The sequence below is a fragment of the Eriocheir sinensis genome, unplaced genomic scaffold (assembly GCF_024679095.1).
Source record: "Eriocheir sinensis breed Jianghai 21 unplaced genomic scaffold, ASM2467909v1 Scaffold54, whole genome shotgun sequence".
Lineage (NCBI taxonomy): Eukaryota > Metazoa > Arthropoda > Malacostraca > Decapoda > Varunidae > Eriocheir > Eriocheir sinensis.
The window spans coordinates 585,343-607,792 of record NW_026111876.1 but is presented as its reverse complement, the minus strand read 5'-3'; positions in this window follow the sequence as shown (position 1 = coordinate 607,792).

Below are 22,450 nucleotides of genomic sequence, written 5' to 3'. Positions count from 1 at the left end.
CATATAAATAGTCAAATTTGTATTTAAATACATGTACAAAAAACACATAAAATAATGTAAATTTGTATGATTTGAAAACACATACACATAAAGTAACGTACATTTGTATAAAATATATATGCAAAATACACATAGAATAATGTAAAATCGAATTAAAATAAATACACAGAATATAAATTAAATAATGTAAATTTGTATGAAAATAAAGATTCAAAATACCCATAAAATAAAGAATATTTTTATAAAAATACATATACAAAAATACACATAGAATAATTAAATTTGTATTAAAATTAACATACAAAATGCACATACAATAAGGTAAATTTGTATGGAAAATATATGCAAAATACACATAAAAGAGTGTAAATTTGTTTCAAAATATATATACGAATACACATACAATAACGAAGATTTCTATAGAAATATATATACAAAATAAACAAGAAATGATGTAAATACGTATAAAAATATATATAGAAAATACACATTAAATAATATAAACTCGCGTCAAAATAAATAAACAAAATATCAATAAAAGAATGTGTATTTGTATGAAAATAGATATACAAAATATACATAAAATATTGTAAATTTGTATAAAAGTCTATACAAAAATACACAAAAAATAATTTAAATTTGTATGAAAATAAATATACAAAATACACATAAAATTAGGTAAATTTGTATTGAAATACATATACAAAATACACATAAAATAATGTAAATTTGAATGAAAATATATAAACAAATACACTTAAAATAACGTCAATTTGTATAAAATATATATTCAAAATACACATTAAATAATGTAAATATGTATAAAAAAATACAAAACACAAATAGAATAATGTAAAATAGTATCAAAATAAATACACAGAATATTAATAAAATAATGTAAATTTATATGAAAATAAAGATGAAAAATACCCATAAAATAACACTTTTTTTATAAAAAAATATATGCCAAAATACATATAAAATATTTAAATTTGTATAACAATAAATATACTAAATGCACATACAATAAGGTAAATTTGTATTGAAATAGATATGCAAAATACATATAAAACAATGTAAATTTGTTTCAAAATATATATACGAATACACTTAAAATAACGTAGATTTCTATAAAAAATATATATACAAAATACACATAAAATGAAGTAAATACGTATAAGAAAATGTATACAAAATACACATAAAATAATGTAAATTCGTGTCAAAATAAATAAACAAAATACCAATAAAAGAATGTGTATTTGTATAACTATAAATATACAAAATACACATAAAATAACGTAAAATTGTATAAAACTATATACAAAAATAAACAAAAAATAAATAAAGTTGTATGAAAATAGATATACAAAAGACAAATAAAATAAGCTTAATTTGAATTGAAATAAATATACAAAATACATAAAACAATGTAACTTTGTATCAAAATATTTATTCAAATACACATATAATAACGTAAATTTTTTTATAAAAATATATAAACAAAATACACATTAAATAATGTAAATACGTATAAAAAATATGTACGTAATGTAAGACTTTTTAAAAATAAAGATGCAAAATACCCATAAAATAACTCATATTTAAAAAAAATATATATATATACAAAAATACACATAAATATTTAAATTTGTATTAAAATAAATATAAAAAATACACATACAATAAGGTAAATTTGTATTGAAATAGATATGCAAAATACACATAAAATAATGTAAATTTACATCAAAATATATACGAATACACACAATAAAATAACGTAAATTTTTATGAAAATATATATACAAAATACACATAAAATAATGTAAATACGTAGAAAAATATATATACAAAATACACATAAAATAATGTAAACTCGTATCAAAATAAATAAACAAAATTCCACTAAAAGAATGTATATTTGTAGGAAAATAAATATACAAAATACACATAAAATAACGAAAATTTACATAGAAATATATACAAAAAAAAAGAAAATAATTTCAATTTGTATGCAAATAGATATACAAAATACACATATAAATAGTCAAATTTGTATTTAAATACATGTACAAAATACACATAAAATAATGTAAATTTGTATGATTTGAAAACAAATACACATAAAGTAACGTACATTTGTATAAAATATTTATACAAAATACCCATAGAATAATGTAAAATCGAATAAAAATAAATACACAGCATATCAATTAAATAATGTAGATTTGTATGAAAATAAAGATTCAAAATACCCATAAAATAAATATACAAAATACATAAAACAATGTAACTTTGTATCAAAATATGTATTCAAATACACATATAACAACGTAAATTTTTATAAAAATATATAAACAAAATACACATTAAATAATGTAAATACGTATAAAAAATATGTACGTAATGTAAATTTTTTTTTTTAAATAAAGATGCAAAATACCCATAAAATAACTCATATTTAAAAAATATATATATATATATATACAAAAATACACATAAAATAGTTAAATTTGTATTAAAATAAATATAAAAAATACACATACAATACGGTAAATTTGTATTGAAATAGATATGGAAAATACACATAAAATAATGTAAATTTGTATCAAAATATATACGAATACACACAATAAAATAACGTAAATTTTTATGAAAATATATATACAAAATACACATAAAATAATGGAAATACGTAGAAAAATATATATACCAAATATACCTCAAATAATGTAAACTCGTATCAAAATAACTAAACAAAATTCCGATAAAAGAACGCATATTTGTAGGAAAATAAATATACAAAATACACATAAAATAACGAAAATTTACATAAAAATATATACAAAAAAAAATTTCAATTTATATGCAAATAGATATACAAAATACACATATAAATAGTCAAATTTGTATTTAAATACATGTACAAAATACACATAAAATAATGTAGATTTGTATGATTTGAAAACAAATACACATAAAGTAACGTACATTTGTATAAAATATATATGCAAAATACACATAGAATAATGTAAAATCGAATTAAAATAAATACACAGAATATAAATTAAATAATGTAAATTTGTATGAAAATAAAGATTCAAAATACCCATAAAATAAAGAATATTTTTATAAAAATACATATACAAAAATACACATAGAATAATTAAATTTGTATTAAAATTAACATACAAAATGCACATACAATAAGGTAAATTTGTATGGAAAATATATGCAAAATACACATAAAAGAGTGTAAATTTGTTTCAAAATATATATACGAATACACATACAATAACGTAGATTTCTATAGAAATATATATACAAAATAAACATGAAATGATGTAAATACGTATAAAAATATATATAGAAAATACACATTAAATAATATAAACTCGAGTCAAAATAAATAAAGAAAATATCAATAAAAGAATGTGTATTTGTATGAAAATAGATATACAAAATATACATAAAATATTGTAAATTTGTATAAAACTCTATACAAAAATACACAAAAAATAATTTAAATTTGCGTGAAAATAAATATACAAAATACACACAAAATTAGGTAAATTTGTATTGAAATACATATGCAAAATACACTTAAAATAATGTAAATTTTAATGAAAATATATAAACAAATACACATATAATAACGTAAATTTGTATGAAATATATATACAAAATACACATAAAATGAAGTAAATACGTATAAGAAAATGGAAAACACAAATAGAATAATGTAAAATAGTATCAAAATAAATACACAGAAGATTAATAAAATAATGTAAATTTGTATGAAAATAAAGATGCAAAATACCCATAAAATAACGCATTTTTAAAAAAAATATATGCCAAAATACATATAAAATATTTAAATTTGTATTACAATAAATATACAAAAGGCACATACAATAAGGTAAATTTGTATTGAAATAGATATGCAAAATACATATAAAACGATGTAAATTTGTTTCAAAATATATATAAGAATACACTTAAAATAACGTAGATTTCTATAAAAATATATACAAAATACACATAAAATGAAGTAAATACGTATAAGAAAATGTATAAAAAATACACATAAAATAATGTAAATTCGTATCAAAATAAATAAACAAAATACCAATAAAAGAATGTGTATTTGTATAACTATAAATATACAAAATACACATAAAATAACGTAAAATTGTATAAAACTATATACAAAAATAAACAAAAAATAAATAAAGTTGTATGAAAATAGATATACAAAAGACAAATAAAATAAGCTTAATTTGAATTGAAATAAATATACAAAATACATAAAACAATGTAACTTTGTATCAAAATATTTATTCAAATACACATATAATAACGTAAATTTTTTTTAAAAATATATAAACAAAATACACATTAAATAATGTAAATACGTATAAAAAATATGTACGTAATGTAAAACTTTAAAAAAAAAGATGCAAAATACCCGTAAAATAACTCATATATAAAAAAAATATATATATACAAAAATACACATAAAATATTTAAATTTGTATTAAAATAAATATAAAAAATACACATACAATACGGTAAATTTGTATTGAAATAGATATGCAAAATACACATAAAATAATGTAAATATGCATCAAAATATATACGAATACACACAATAAAATAACGTAAATTTTTATGAAAATATATATACAAAATACACATAAAATAGTGTAAATACGTAGAAAAATATATATACAAAATACACATAAAATAATGTAAACTCGTATCAAAATAAATAAACAAAATTCCACTAAAAGAATGTATATTTGTAGGAAAATAAATATACAAAATACACATAAAATAACGAAAATTTACATAGAAATATATACAAAAAAAAAAAAAAAAATTCAATTTGTATGCAAATAGATATACAAAATACACATATAAATAGTCAAATTTGTATTTATATACATGTACAAAATACACATAAAATAATGTAAATTTGTATGATTTGAAAACAAATACACATAAAGTAACGTACATTTGTATAAAATATTTATACAAAATACCCATAGAATAATGTAAAATCGAATTAAAATAAATACACAGCATATCAATTAAATAATGTAGATTTGTATGAAAATAAAGATTCAAAATACCCATAAAATAAATATACAAAATACATAAAACAATGTAACTTTGTATCAAAATATGTATTCAAATACACATATAACAACGTAAATTTTTATAAAAATATATAAACAAAATACACATTAAATAATGTAAATACGTATAAAAAATATGTACGTAATGTAAAATTTTTTTTTTAAATAAAGATGCAAAATACCCATAAAATAACTCATATTTAAAAAAAATATATATATATACAAAAATACACATAAAATAGTAAAATTTGTATTAAAATAAATATAAAAAATACACATACAATACGGTAAATTTGTATTGAAATAGATATGGAAAATACACATAAAATAATGTAAATTTGTATCAAAATATATACGAATACACACAATAAAATAACGTAAATTTTTATGAAAATATATATACAAAATACACATAAAATAATGGAAATACGTAGAAAAATATATATACCAAATATACCTCAAATAATGTAAACTCGTATCAAAATAACTAAACAAAACTCCGATAAAAGAACGCATATTTGTAGGAAAATAAATATACAAAATACACATAAAATAACGAAAATTTACATAAAAATATATACAAAAAAATATTTCAATTTATATGCAAATAGATATACAAAATACACATATAAATAGTCAAATTTGTATTTAAATACATGTACAAAATACACATAAAATAATGTAGATTTGTATGATTTGAAAACAAATACACATAAAGTAACGTACATTTGTATAAAATATATATGCAAAATACACATAGAATAATGTAAAATCGAATTAAAATAAATACACAGAATATAAATTAAATAATGTAAATTTGTATGAAAATAAAGATTCAAAATACCCATAAAATAAAGAATATTTTTATAAAAATACATATACAAAAATACACATAGAATAATTAAATTTGTATTAAAATTAACATACAAAATGCACATACAATAAGGTATATTTGTATGGAAAATATATGCAAAATACACATAAAAGAGTGTAAATTTGTTTCAAAATATATATACGAATACACATACAATAACGTAGATTTCTATAGAAATATATATACAAAATAAACATGAAATGATGTAAATACGTATAAAAATATATATAGAAAATACACATTAAATAATATAAACTCGAGTCAAAATAAATAAAGAAAATATCAATAAAAGAATGTGTATTTGTATGAAAATAGATATACAAAATATACATAAAATATTGTAAATTTGTATAAAAGTCTATACAAAAATACACAAAAAATAATTTAAATTTGTATGAAAATAAATATACAAAATACACATAAAATTAGGTAAATTTGTATTGAAATACATATACAAAATACACTTAAAATAATGTAAATTTGAATGAAAATATATAAACAAATACACTTAAAATAACGTAAATTTGTATAAAATATATATTCAAAATACACATTAAATAATGTAAATATGTACAAAAAAAATACAAAACACAAATAGAATAATGTAAAATAGTATCAAAATAAATACACCGAATATTAATAAAATAATGTAAATTTATATGAAAATAAAGATGCAAAATACCCATAAAATAACACTTTTTTTTTATAAAAAAATATATGCCAAAATACATATAAAATATTTAAATTTGTATAACAATAAATATACTAAATGCACATACAATAAGGTAAATTTGTATTGAAATAGATATGCAAAATACATATAAAACAATGTAAATTTGTTTCAAAATATATATACGAATACACTTAAAATAACGTAGATTTCTATAAAAAATATATATACAAAATACACATAAAATGAAGTAAATACGTATAAGAAAATGTATAAAAAATACACATAAAATAATGTAAATTCGTATCAAAATAAATAAACAAAATACCAATAAAAGAATGTGTATTTGTATAACTATAAATATACAAAATACACATAAAATAACGTAAAATTGTATAAAACTATATACAAAAATAAACAAAAAATAAATAAAGTTGTATGAAAATAGATATACAAAAGACAAATAAAATAAGCTTAATTTGAATTGAAATAGATATACAAAATACATAAAACAATGTAACTTTGTATCAAAATATTTATTCAAATACACATATAATAACGTAAATTTTTTTTAAAAATATATAAACAAAATACACATTAAATAATGTAAATACGTATAAAAAATATGTACGTAATGTAAAACTTTAAAAAAAAAGATGCAAAATACCCATAAAATAACTCATATATAAAAAAAATATATATATATACAAAAATACACATAAAATATTTAAATTTGTATTAAAATAAATATAAAAAATACACATACAATACGGTAAATTTGTATTGAAATAGATATGCAAAATACACATAAAATAATGTAAATATGCATCAAAATATATACGAATACACACAATAAAATAACGTAAATTTTTATGAAAATATATATACAAAATACACATAAAATAGTGTAAATACGTAGAAAAATATATATACAAAATACACATAAAATAATGTAAACTCGTATCAAAATAAATAAACAAAATTCCACTAAAAGAATGTATATTTGTAGGAAAATAAATATACAAAATACACATAAAATAACGAAAATTTACATAGAAATATATACAAAAAAAAAGAAAATAATTTCAATTTGTATGCAAATAGATATACAAATAACATATAAATAGTCAATTTGTATTTATATACATGTACAAAATACATAAAATAATGTAAATTTGGATTTGAAAACAAATACACATAAAGTAACGTACATTTGTATAAAATATTTATACAAAATTATAGAATAATGTAAAATCGAATTAAAATAAACACAGCATATCAATTAAATAATGTAGATTTGTATGAAAATAAAGATTCAAAATACCATAAAATAAATATACAAAATACATAAAACAATGTAACTTTGTATCAAAATATGTATTCAAATACACATATAACAACGTAAATTTTATAAAATATATAAACAAAATACACATTAAATAATGTAAATACGTATAAAATATGTAATATGTAAAATAAACTTTAAATATAAATATATATATATATATATATATATATATATATATATATATATATATATATATATATATATATATATATATATATATATATATATATATATATATATATATATATATATATATATATATATATATATATATATATATATATATATATATATATATATATATATATATATATATATATATATACAAAAATACACATGAAATATTTAAATTTGTATTAAAATAAATAAAAGAAATGCATATACAACACGGTAAATTTGTATTGAAATAGATATGCAAAATACACATAAAACAATGTAAATTTGTTTCAAAATATATACACGAATACAAATAAAATAACGTAAATTTCTATAAAAATATATATACAAAATACACATAAAATAATGGAAATACGTAGAAAAATATATATACCAAATATACCTCAAATAATGTAAATTCGTATCAAAATAACTAAACAAAATTCCGATAAAAGAACCCATATTTGTAGGAAAATAAATATACAAAATACACATAAAATAACGAAAATTTACATAAAAATATATACAAAAAAAAAAAAATCAATTTATATGCAAATAGATATACAAAATACACATATAAATAGTCAAATTTGTATTTAAATATATGTACAAAATACACATAAAATAATGTAAATTTGTATGATTTGAAAACAAATACACATAAAGTAACGTACATTTGTATAAAATATATATACAAAATACACATAGAATAATGTAAAATCGAATTAAAATAAATACACAGAATATAAATTAAATAATGTAAATTTGTATGAAAATAAAGATTCAAAATACCCATAAAATAAAGAATATTTTTATAAAAATACATATACAAAAATACACATAGAATAATTAAATTTGTATTAAAATTAACATACAAAATTCACATACAATAAGGTAAATTTGTATGGAAAATATATGCAAAATATACATAAAAGAGTGTAAATTTGTTTCAAAATATATATACGAATACACATACAATAACGTAGATTTCTATAGAAATATATATACAAAATAAACATGAAATGATGTAAATACGTATAAAAATATATATAGAAAATACACATTAAATAATAAACTCGCGTCAAAATAAATAAACAAAATATCAATAAAAGAATGTGTATTTGTATGAAAATAGATATACAAAATATACATAAAATATTGTAAATTTGTATAAAAGTCTATACAAATATACACAAAAAATAATTTAAATTTGTATGAAAATAAATATACAAAATACACATAAAATTAGGTAAATTTGTATTGAAATACATATACAAAATACATATAAAATAATGTAAATTTGAATGAAAATATATAAACAAATACACTTAAAATAACGTAAATTTGTATAAAATATATATTCAAAATACACATTAAATAATGTAAATATGTATAAAAAAAATAAAAAAACACAAATAGAATAATGTAAAATAGTATCAAAATAAATACACAGAATATTAATAAAATAATGTAAATTTATATGAAAATAAAGATGCAAAATACCCATAAAATAACACTTTTTTTTTTAAATATATGCCAAAATACATATAAAATATTTAAATTTGTATAACAATAAATATACTAAATGCACATACAAAAAGGTAAATTTGTATTGAAATAGATATGCAAAATACATATAAAACAATGTAAATTTGTTTCAAAATATATATACGAATACACTTAAAATAACGTAGATTTCTATAAAAAATATATATACAAAATACACATAAAATGAAGTAAATACGTATAAGAAAATGTATACAAAATACATATAAAATAATGTAAATTCGTATCAAAATAAATAAACAAAATACCAATAAAAGAATGTGTATTTGTATAAATATAAATATACAAAATAAACATAACATAACGTAAAATTGTATAAAACTATATACGAAAAATAAACAGAAATAATTAAATTAGTATGAAAATAGATGTACAAAAGACACATAAAATAAGCTAAATTTGAATTGAATTAAATATACAAAATACATAAAATAATGTAAATTTGTATCAAAATATTTATACAAATACACATATAAAAACTTGAATTTGTATAAAAATATATAAACAAAATACACATTAAATAATGTAAATACGTATAAAAAATATGTACGTAATGTAAAAATTTATAAAAATAAAGATGCAAAATACCAATAAAATAACTCATATTTAAAAACATATATATACAAAAATACATATAAAATAATTAAATTTGTATTAAAATAAATATACAAAACACACATACAATAAGGTAAATTTGTATTCAAATAGATATGCAAAATACACATAAAATAATGTAAATTTGAATCAAAATATATACGAATACACACAATAAATTAAGGTAAATTTTTTTGAAAATATATATGCAAAATACACATAAATTAATGTAAATACGTAGAAAAATATATATACAAAATACAAATAAAATAACTAAAATCTGTATAAAAATATATACAAAAATATACAAAAATAATTTTAATTTGTTTGAAAATATTTATGCAAAATACACATAAAATTAGGCAAATTTGTATTAAAACAAATATACAAAATGCACATACAATAAGGTAAATTTGTATTGAAATAGATATGCAAAATACATATAAAACAATGTAGATTTGTTTGAAAATATATATACGAATACACATAAAATAACGTAGATTTCTATAAAAATATAAACAAAATACACATAATATGAAGTAAACACGTATAAAAAAATGTATACAAAATACACATAAAATAATGTAAATTCGAATCAAAATAAATAATCAAAATACCAATAAAAAAATGTGTATTTGCATGAATATAAATATTCAGAATACACATAAAATAACGTAAATTTGATTAACCCTAAATACAAAAATACACAGAAGTAATTAAATTTGAATGAAAATAGATATACAAAATACACATAAAATAAGCAAAATTTGAATTGGAATGTATATACAAAATACATAAAAAAATGTATATTTGTATCAAAATATTTATACAAATTCATATAATGAAGTAAATTTGTTAAAAAAATATATAAACAAAATGCACATTAAGTAATGTAAATGCGTATAAAAAATATGTACAAAATACACATATAATCATGTAATTCGTATCAAAATAAATAAACAAAATAACAATAAAATAATGTAAATTTGTATGAGAAAACATATACAAATACACATAAAATAACGCAAATTTCTATTAAAATATATGTACAAAAATGCACATAAAATAAAGTAAATTTGCGTAAAAATATATATACAAAACACACATTAAGTAATGTAAATGCGTACATAAAATAACCTAAATTTGTATAAAACTATATACAAAAATACACAAAAACAATTTAAATTTTTATGAAAAGAAATATACAAAATACATATAAAATTAGGTAAATTTGTATTGAAATATATATGCAAAATACACATAAAATAATGTAAATTTGAATGAAAATATATAAACAAATACACTTAAAATAACGTAGATTTGTATAAAATATATTTACAAAATACACATTAAGTAATGTAAATATGTATAAAATATATATATATATATATATATATATATATATATATATATATATATATATATATATATATATATATATATATATATATATATATATAAAACACAAATAGAATAATGTAAAATCGTATCAAGATAAATACACAGAATATTAATTAAATAATGTTAATTTGTATGAAAATAAAGATGCAAAATACACATAAAATAACGCATTTCTTATAAAAATATATATACCAAAATACACATAAAATATTAAAATTTGTATTAAAATAAATATACAAAATGCACATACAAAAAGGTAAATTTGTATTAAAATAGATATGCAAAATACATATAAAATAATGCAAATTTGTTTCAAAATATATATACGAATACACATAAAATAAAGTAAATACGTATAAGAAAATGTTTGTTTAAATATAAATATACAAAATTCACATAAAATAACGTAAAATTGTATAAGACTATATACAAAAATAAACAAAAATTATTAAATTTGTATGAAAATAGATATACAAAAGACACATAAAATAAGCTGAATTTGAATTGAAATATATATACAAAATACATAAATTAATGTAAATTTGTATCAAAATATTTATTCAAATATACATATAATAACGTAAATTTGTATAAAAATATATAATCAAAATACATATTAAATAATGTAAATACGTATAAAAAATATGTACGTAATGTAAAAATTTATGAAAATAAAGATGCAAAATACCCATAAAATAACTCGTATTTAAAAAAAAAAAATACAAAAATACACATAAAAAATTAATTTATATTAAATTAAATATACAAAACACACATACAAGAAGGAAAACTTGTATTGAAATAGATATGCAAAATGCACATAAAATAAAGTAAATTTGTATCAAAATATATACGAATACACACAATAAAATATGGTAAATTTTTTATGAAAATATATTTGCAAAATACACATAAATTAATGTAAATACGTAGAAAAATATATATACAAAATACATAAAATAATGTAAATTTGTATCAAAATATTTATACAAATACATATAATAAAGTAAATTTGATTAAAAATATATAAACAAAATACACATTAAGTAATGTGAATACGTATAAAAATATGTACAAAATACACATATAATCAAGGAATTCGTATCAAAATAAATAAACAAAATAGCAATAAAATAATGTAAATTTGTATGAGAAAACATATACAAATACACATAAAATAACGCAAATTTCTATAAAAATATATGTACAAAAATGCACATAAAATAAAGTAAATTTGCTTAAAAATACATATACAAAACATACATTAAGTAATGTAAATGCGTACATAAAATAACCTAAAATTGTATAAAACTATATACAAAAATACACAAAAACAATTTAAAATTGTATGAAAAGAAATATACAAAATACATATAAAATTAAGTAAATTTGTATTGAAATACATATACAAAATATACATAAAATGATGTAAATTTGAATGAAACTATATAAACAAATACACTTACAATAACGTAAATTTGTATAAAATATATTTACAAAATACTCATTAAATAATGTAAATATGTATAAAAAAATACATACAAAACACAAAGAGAATAATGAAAAATCGTATCAAAATAAATACACAGAATATTAATAAAATAATGTTAATTTGTATGAAAATTATGATGCAAAATACCCATAAAATAACGCTTTTTTTTATAAATATATATACCAAAACACATATGAAATATTTGAATTTGTATTAAAATAAATATACAAAATGCACATACAATAAGGTAGATTTATATTGAAATAGGTATGCAAAATACATATAAAAAAGTGTAAATTTGTTTCAAAATATATATACGAATACACATAAAATAACGTAGATTTCTATAAAAATATATATACAAAATATATATAAAATGAAGTAAACACGTATAAAAAAATGTGTACAAAATATACAAATAATCATGTAATTCGTATCAAAATAAATAAACAAAATACCAATAAAATAATGTAAATTTGTATGAGAAAGCATAAACAAGATACACATAAAATAACGCAAATTTCAATAAAAATATATGTACAAAAATGCACATAAAATAAAGTAAATTTCCATAAAAATAATTATACAAAACAAACATTAAATAATGTCAATGCGTATAAAAATTTGTATACAAAATACCTATGAAATAATCTAAACTCGTATCGAATTAAATTAACAAAATACCAATAAAATAATGTGATTTTGGATGAAAATATATATAGAAAATACACGGAAAATAACCTAAATACAAATAAAAATATACACATAAAATAATTTAAAATTGAATAAAATAAATATACAAAATAAACATAAAATAAGGTAAATTTGTAATGAAATATATTTAAAAATGCACATAAAATAAAGTAAATTTGTATGAAAATATATATAAAAATACAAATAAAATAACATGAATTTCTTTACAATTTGTATCAAATTATATACGAATACACACAATAAAATAACATAATTTTTTTATGAAAATATATATACAAAATACACATACAATAATGTAAATACGTACAAAAATATATATACAAAATACTTATAAAATAATGTAAATTCGTATCAAAATAAATAAACAAAATTACAATAAAAGAATGTATATTTGTAGGAAAATATATATACAAAATACAAATAAAATAACTAAAATTTGTAGAAAAATATATACAAAAATACACAAAAATAATTTAAATTTGTTTGAAAATATATATGCAAAATACACATAAAGTTAGGCAAATTTGTATTAAAATAAATATACAAAATGCACATACAATAAGGTAAATTTGTATTGAAATAGATATGCAAAATACATATAAAACAATGTAAATTTGTTTCAAAATATATATACGAATACACATAAAATAACGTAGATTTCCATAAAAATATATACAAAATACAAATAGAATGAAGTAAATACGTATAAAAAAATGTATACAAAATACACATAAAATAATGTAAATTCGAATCGTAATAAATAATCAAAATACCAATAAAAGAATAATGTAAAATCGTATCAAGATAAATACACAGAATATTAATTAAATAATGTAAATTTGTATGAAAATTATGATGCAAAATACCCATAAAATAATGCATTTTTTTTTAAATATATATACCAAAACACATATGAAATATTTGAATTTGTATAAGAATAAATATACAAAATACACATACAATATATTTGTATTGAAATAGGTATGCAAAATACATATAAAACAATGTAAATTTGTTTCAAAATATATATACGAATACACATAAAATAACGTAGATTTCTATAAAAATATATATACAAAATACATATATAATGAAGTAAATACATATAAAAAAATGTGAACAAAATATACAAATAATCATGTAATTCGTATCAAAATAAATAAACAAAATACCAATAAAATAATGTAAATTTGTATGAGAAAACATATACAAAATACACATAAAATAACGCAAATTTCAATAAAAATATATGTACAAAAATGCACATAAAATAAAGTAAATTTCCATAAAAATAATTATACAAAACACATTTTAAATAATGTAAATGAGTATAAAAATATGTATACAAAATACCTGTGAAATAATCTAAATTCGCATCGAATTAATTTAACAAAATACCAATAAAATAATGTGATTTTGGATGAAAATATATAGAGAAAATATACACAAAATAATCTAAATACAAAGAAAAATATACACATAAAATATTTTAAAATTGAATGAAATAAATATACAAAATAAACATAAAATAAGGTAAATTTATAATGAAATATATTTAAAAATGCACATAAAATAATGTAAATTTATATGAAAATATATATACAAATACAAATAAAATAACATGAATTTGTTTACAATTTGTATCAAATTATATACGAATACACAGAATAAAATAACGAAATTTTTTTTGAAAATATATATATATACAAAATACACATACAATAATGTAAATACGTAGAAAAATATATATACAAAATACTCATAAAATAATGTAAATTCGTATCAAAATAAATAAACAAAATTCCAATAAAAGAATGTATATTTGTAGGAAAACATATATACAAAATACAAATAAAATAACTAAAATTTGGATGAAAATATATACAAAAATACACAAAAATAATTTAAATTTGTTTGAAAATAGATATGCAAAATATACATAAAATTTGGCAAATTTGTATTGAAATACATATACAAAACACACATAAAATAATGTAAATTTGTATGAAATTATATAAACAAATACACATAAAATAAAGTAAATTTGGATAAAATATATTAACAAAATATACAATAAATAATTTAAATATATGTAAAAAAATATATACAAAATAAACATACCATAATTATAAATCGTATCAAAATAAATAAACAGAATATCAATAAAATAATGTAAATATGTATGAGAATAAAGATGCAAAATACCCATATAATAACGCATATTTGTATAAAAATATATATACAAACATACATATAAAATAATTAAATTTGTATTAAAATAAATATACAAAATGCACATACAATAAAGTAAATTTGTATTGAAAAAGATATGCAAAATACACATCAATAATGTCAATTTGTATCAAAATATATATACGAATACTCATAAAATAGAGTAAATTTCTATGAAAATATACATACAAAATACATATAAAATGATTAAAATAAGTATAAAAATATATATACCAAATATACCTCAAATAATGTAAATTCGTATCAAAATAAATAAACAAAATTCCGATAAAAGAGCTTATATTTGTAAGAAAATAAGTATACAAAATGCACTAAAATAACGAAAATTTACATAAAAATATATACAAAAATACACAAAAATTATTTCAATTTGTATGAAAATAGATATACAAAATAAACATATAATTAGTTAAATTTGTATTCAAATAAATGTACAAAATACATATAAAATAATGTAAATTTGTATGAAATGAAAACAAATACACATAAAGTAACGTACATTTGTACAAAATATATATACAAAATACACATAGAATAATGTAAAATCGTATCAAAATAAATACACAGAATATCAATAAAATAATGTAAATTTGTATGAAAATAAAGATGCAAAATACCAATAAAATAAAGCTATTTTTATAAAAATACATATACAAAAATATATATATAATAATAAATTTGGTATTAAAATTAACATACAAAATGCATATACAATAAGATAAATATGTATTGAAAAAATATGCAAAATACACATAAAACAGTGTAAATTTGTTTCAAAATCTATATACGAATACTTATAAAATTACGAGGATTTCTATAGAAATAGAAAATACACATGAAATGACTTAAATACGTATAAAAATATAAATAGAAAATACACATTAAATAATGTAAATTCGCGTCAAAATAAATAAACAAAATATCAATGAAAGAATGTGTATTTTTATGAAAATAGATATACAAAATTCTCATAAAATAACCAAAATTTGTATAAAACTATATACAAAAATACACAAAAATAATTCATATTTGTATGAAAATAAATATACAAAATACACATAAAATTAGGTAAATTTGTATTGAAATAGATATACAAAATACACTTAAAATAATGTAAATTTGAATGAAAATATATAAACAAATACACTTAGAATAACGTAAATTTGTATGAAATATATATACAAAATACACATTAAATAATGTAAATATTTAAAAAAATATATATATACAAAACACAAATATAATTATGTCAAATCGTATCAAAATATATATACAGAATATTAATAAAATGATGTAAATTTGTATGAAAATTAAGTTGCAAAACACCTATAAAAAAACGCATTTTTTATAGAATTATATATACCAAAATACACATAAAATATTTGAATTTGTATTAAATTAAATATACTAAATGCCCATACAATAAGGTAAATTTGTATTGAAATAGATATGCAAAATACATAAAAAACAATGTAAATTTGTTTCAAAATATATATACGAATACACATAAAATAACGTAAATTTCTATAAAAATGCATATATATACCAAAATACACATAAAATATTTGAATTTGTATTAAATTAAATATACAAAATGCCCATACAATAAGGTAAATTTGTATTGAAATAGATATGCAAAATACATAAAAAACAATGTAAATTTGTTTCAAAATATATATACGAATACACATAAAATAACGTAAATTTCTATAAAAATGCATATACAAAATACACATAAAATTAAGTAAAAACGTATAAAAAAATGTATCCAAAATACATATAAAATAATGTAAATTCGTATAAATATAAATAAACAAAATACCAATAAAAGAATGTGTATTTGTATAAATATAAATATACAAAATGCACTTACAATAACGAAAATTTATATAAAATTATATACAAAAATACACAGAAGTAATAAAAATTGTATGAAAATAGATATATAAAATACACACAAAATAAACTAAATTTGAATTGAGATATATATACAACATACATAAAATAATATAAATTTGTATCAAAATATTTATACAAATACACATATAATAACGTAAATTTGTATAAAAATATATAAACAAAATACACATTAAATAATGTAAATACGTATAAAAAAATATGTACAAAATACACATATAATCATTTAATTCGTCTCAAAATAAATAAACAAAATACCAAAAAAATAATACACATAAAATAACGCAAATTTCTATAAAAATATATGTACAAAAATGCACATTAAATATATTTGCATAAAAAAATATATACAAAACACACATTAGATAATGTAAATGAGTATAAAAAATATGCATACAAAATACCTATGAAATAATTTAAATTCGCATCGAGTTAAATTAAGAAAATACCAATAAAATAATGTAATTTTGGATGAAAATATATATAGAAAATACACATAAAATAACCTTAATACAAATACAAATATACACATAAAATAATTTGAAATTTAATGAAATAAATATACAAAATAAACATAAAATAAGGTAAATTTGTAATGAAATATATATAAAGATACACATAAAATAATAAAAATTTGTATTAAAATATATATACAAATACACATAAAATAACATGAATTTGTATGAAATTTGTATCAAAATATATACGAATGCACACAATAAAATAACGTATTTTTTTATGAAAATGTATATATAAATACACATAAAATAATTTAAATACCTAGAAAAATATATATACAAAATACACATCAAATAATGTAAATTCGTATCAAAATAAATAAACAAAATTCAAGTAAAAGAATGTATATTTGTAGGAAAATATGTATACAAAATACAAATAAAATAATTAAAATTTGTGTAAAAATATATACAAAAATACACAAAAATAATTTAAATTTATTTGAAAATAGATATGCAAACTCACATAAAATTAGGAAAAATTGTATTGAAATACATATACAAAATACACATAAAATAATGTAAATTTGTATGAAAATATATAAACAAACAATTTTTTTTTTTTTTTTTTTTTTACAGCAAAGGAGACAGTTCAAGGGCACAAAAAAAGTAAACATTAATAAAAAAAAAAGCCCGCTACTCACTGCTCCTAAAAAAAGAGTCCAAAGAGGTGGCCGAAAGATAGGTCAGTTTCGGGAGGAGAGGTGTCCTGATACCCTCCTCTTGAAAGAATTCAAGTCGTAGGCAGGAGGAAATACAGATGAAGGAAGATTGTTCCAGAGTTTACCAGCGTGAGGGATGAAAGAGTGAAGATGCTGGTTAACTCTTGCCTAAGGGGTTTGGACAGTATAGGGATGAGCATGAGTAGAAAGTCGAGTGCAGCGGGGCCGCGGGAGGGGGGGAGGCATGCAGTTAGCAAGTTCAGAAGAGCAGTCAGCGTGGAAATATCGATAGAAGATAGAAAGAGAGGCAACATTGCGGCGGAATTTAAGAGGTAGAAGACTATCAGTATGAGGAGGAGAGCTGATGAGACGAAGAGCCTTAGCCTCCACTCTGTCTAGAAGAGCTGTGTGAGTGGAGCCCCCCCACACATGAGATGCATACTCCATAATAAACATTAAATAATGTAAATATATATAAAAAAAATATATACAAAATACACATAGAATAATGTAAAACCGTATCAAAATAAATAAACAAAATATCAATAAAATAATGTAAATTTGTATGAAAATAAAGATGCAAAATACCCATATAATAACGCATATTTGCATAATATTCATATATATACAAAAATAAAATACACATAAACTAATTTAATTTGTATTAGGATAATTGTACAAAATGCACATACAATAAAGTAAATTTGTATTGATATAGATATGCAAAATACACATAAATAATGAAAATTTGTATCAAAATATATATACGAATACACATAAAATAGAGTAAATTTCTATGAAAATATACATACAAAATACATATAAAATGATGTAAATAAGTATAAAAATATACATACCAAATATACCTCAAATAATGTAAATTCGAATCAAAATAAATAAACAAAATTCTGATAAAAGAACGTATATTTGTAGGAAAATATATATACAAAATACACATAAAATAACGAAAATTTGTGTTAAAATATATACAAAAAACAAACAAAAAATAGTTTCAATTTGTATAACAATAGATATACAAAAAACACATATAATTAGTTAAATTTGTATTTAAATACATGTAAAAAATACACATAAGATAATGTAAATTTGTATGATATGAAAACAAATACACATAAAACAACGTACATTTGTATAAAATATATATACAAAATACACATAGAATAATGTAAAATCGTATCAAAATAAATACACAGAATATCAATAAAATAATGTAAATTTGTATGAAGATAAAGATGCAGAATACCCATAAAATAAAGCATATTTTTTTTAAAAATACGTATACAAAAATACACATAAAATAATCAAATTTATATTAAAATTAATATAAAAAATGGACATACAATAAGGTAAATTTGTATTGAAAAAATATGCAAAATACACACAAAACTGTGTAAATTTGTTTCAAAATATATATATGAATACACATAAATTATCGTAGATTTCTATAGAAATATATATACAAAATACACATTAAATAATGTAAATTCGCGTCAAAATAAATAAACAAAATATCGATAAAAGAATGTGTATTTGTATGAAAATAGATATACAAAATACAAATAAAATAACCTAAATTTGTATACAACTATATACAAAAATACAAAAAATAATTTAAATTTGTAGGAAAATAAATGTACAAAATACACATAAAATTAGGTAAATTTGTATTGAAATACATTTACAAAATACATATAAAATAATGTTAAATTAAATGAAAATACATAAGCAAATACACTTAAAATACCTTAAATTTGTATAAAATATATATACAAAATACAAATTAAATAATGTAAATATGTATAAAAAATATATACAAAACACAAATATAATAATGTAAAATCGTATCAAAATAAATACACAGAATATTAATAAAATAATGTAAATTTGTATGAGAATAAAGAAGCAAAATACCAATAAAATAACGCTTTTTTTTTATATATATAACAAAATACACATAAAAATTTTAAATTTGTATTATAATAAATATACAAAATACACATACAATAAGGTAAATTTGTATTGAAATAGATATGCAAAGTACATATAAAACATTGTAAATTTGTTTCAAAATATATATACGAATACACATAAAATGAAGTAAATACGTATAAAAAAATATATACAAAATACACAAAAAATAATGTAAATTCGTATCAAAATAAATAAACAAAATACCAATAAAAGAACTTGTATTTGTATAAATATAAATATACAAAATACACATAAGATAACCTAAATTTATATAAAACTATATACAAAAATACACTGAATTAATTAAATGTGTATGAAAATAGATATACAAAATACACACAAAATAAGCTTAATTTGAATTGAAATATATATACAAAATACATAAAATAAAGTAAATTTGTATCAAAATATTTATACAAATACACATATAATAACGTAAGTTTGTATCAAAATATATAAACAAAATACACATTAAATAATGTAAAAACGTATGAAAAATATGTACAAAACACAAATATAATCAAGTAATTCGTATCAAAATATATAAACAAAATATCAATAAAATAATGTAAATTTTTATAAGAAAATATATACAAAATACACATAAAATAACGCAAATTTCTATAGAAATTTATGTACAAAAATGCACATAAAATAAATTTGCATAAAGATAGATATACAAAACACACATTAGATAATGTAAATGAGTATAAAAATATGTATACAAAATACAAATATACACATAAAAAAATTTAAAATTGAATGAAATAAATATACAAAATAAACATAAAATAAGATAAATTTGTAATGAAATATATGTAAAAATACACATTAAATAATATAAATTTGTATGAAAATATATATACAAATACACATAAAAAAACAAGAATTTGAATAAAATTTGTATCAAAATATATACGAACACAGACAATAAAATAACGTAAATTTTTATGAAAATGTATATACAAAATACACAAAATAATTTAAATACGTAGAAAAATATATATACAAAATACACATAAAATAATGTAAATTCGTATCAAAATAAATAAATAAAATTCAAATAAAAGAATGTATATTTGTAAGAAAATATATATACAAAATACAAATAGAATAACTACAATTTGTATAAAATATATAAAAAAATACACA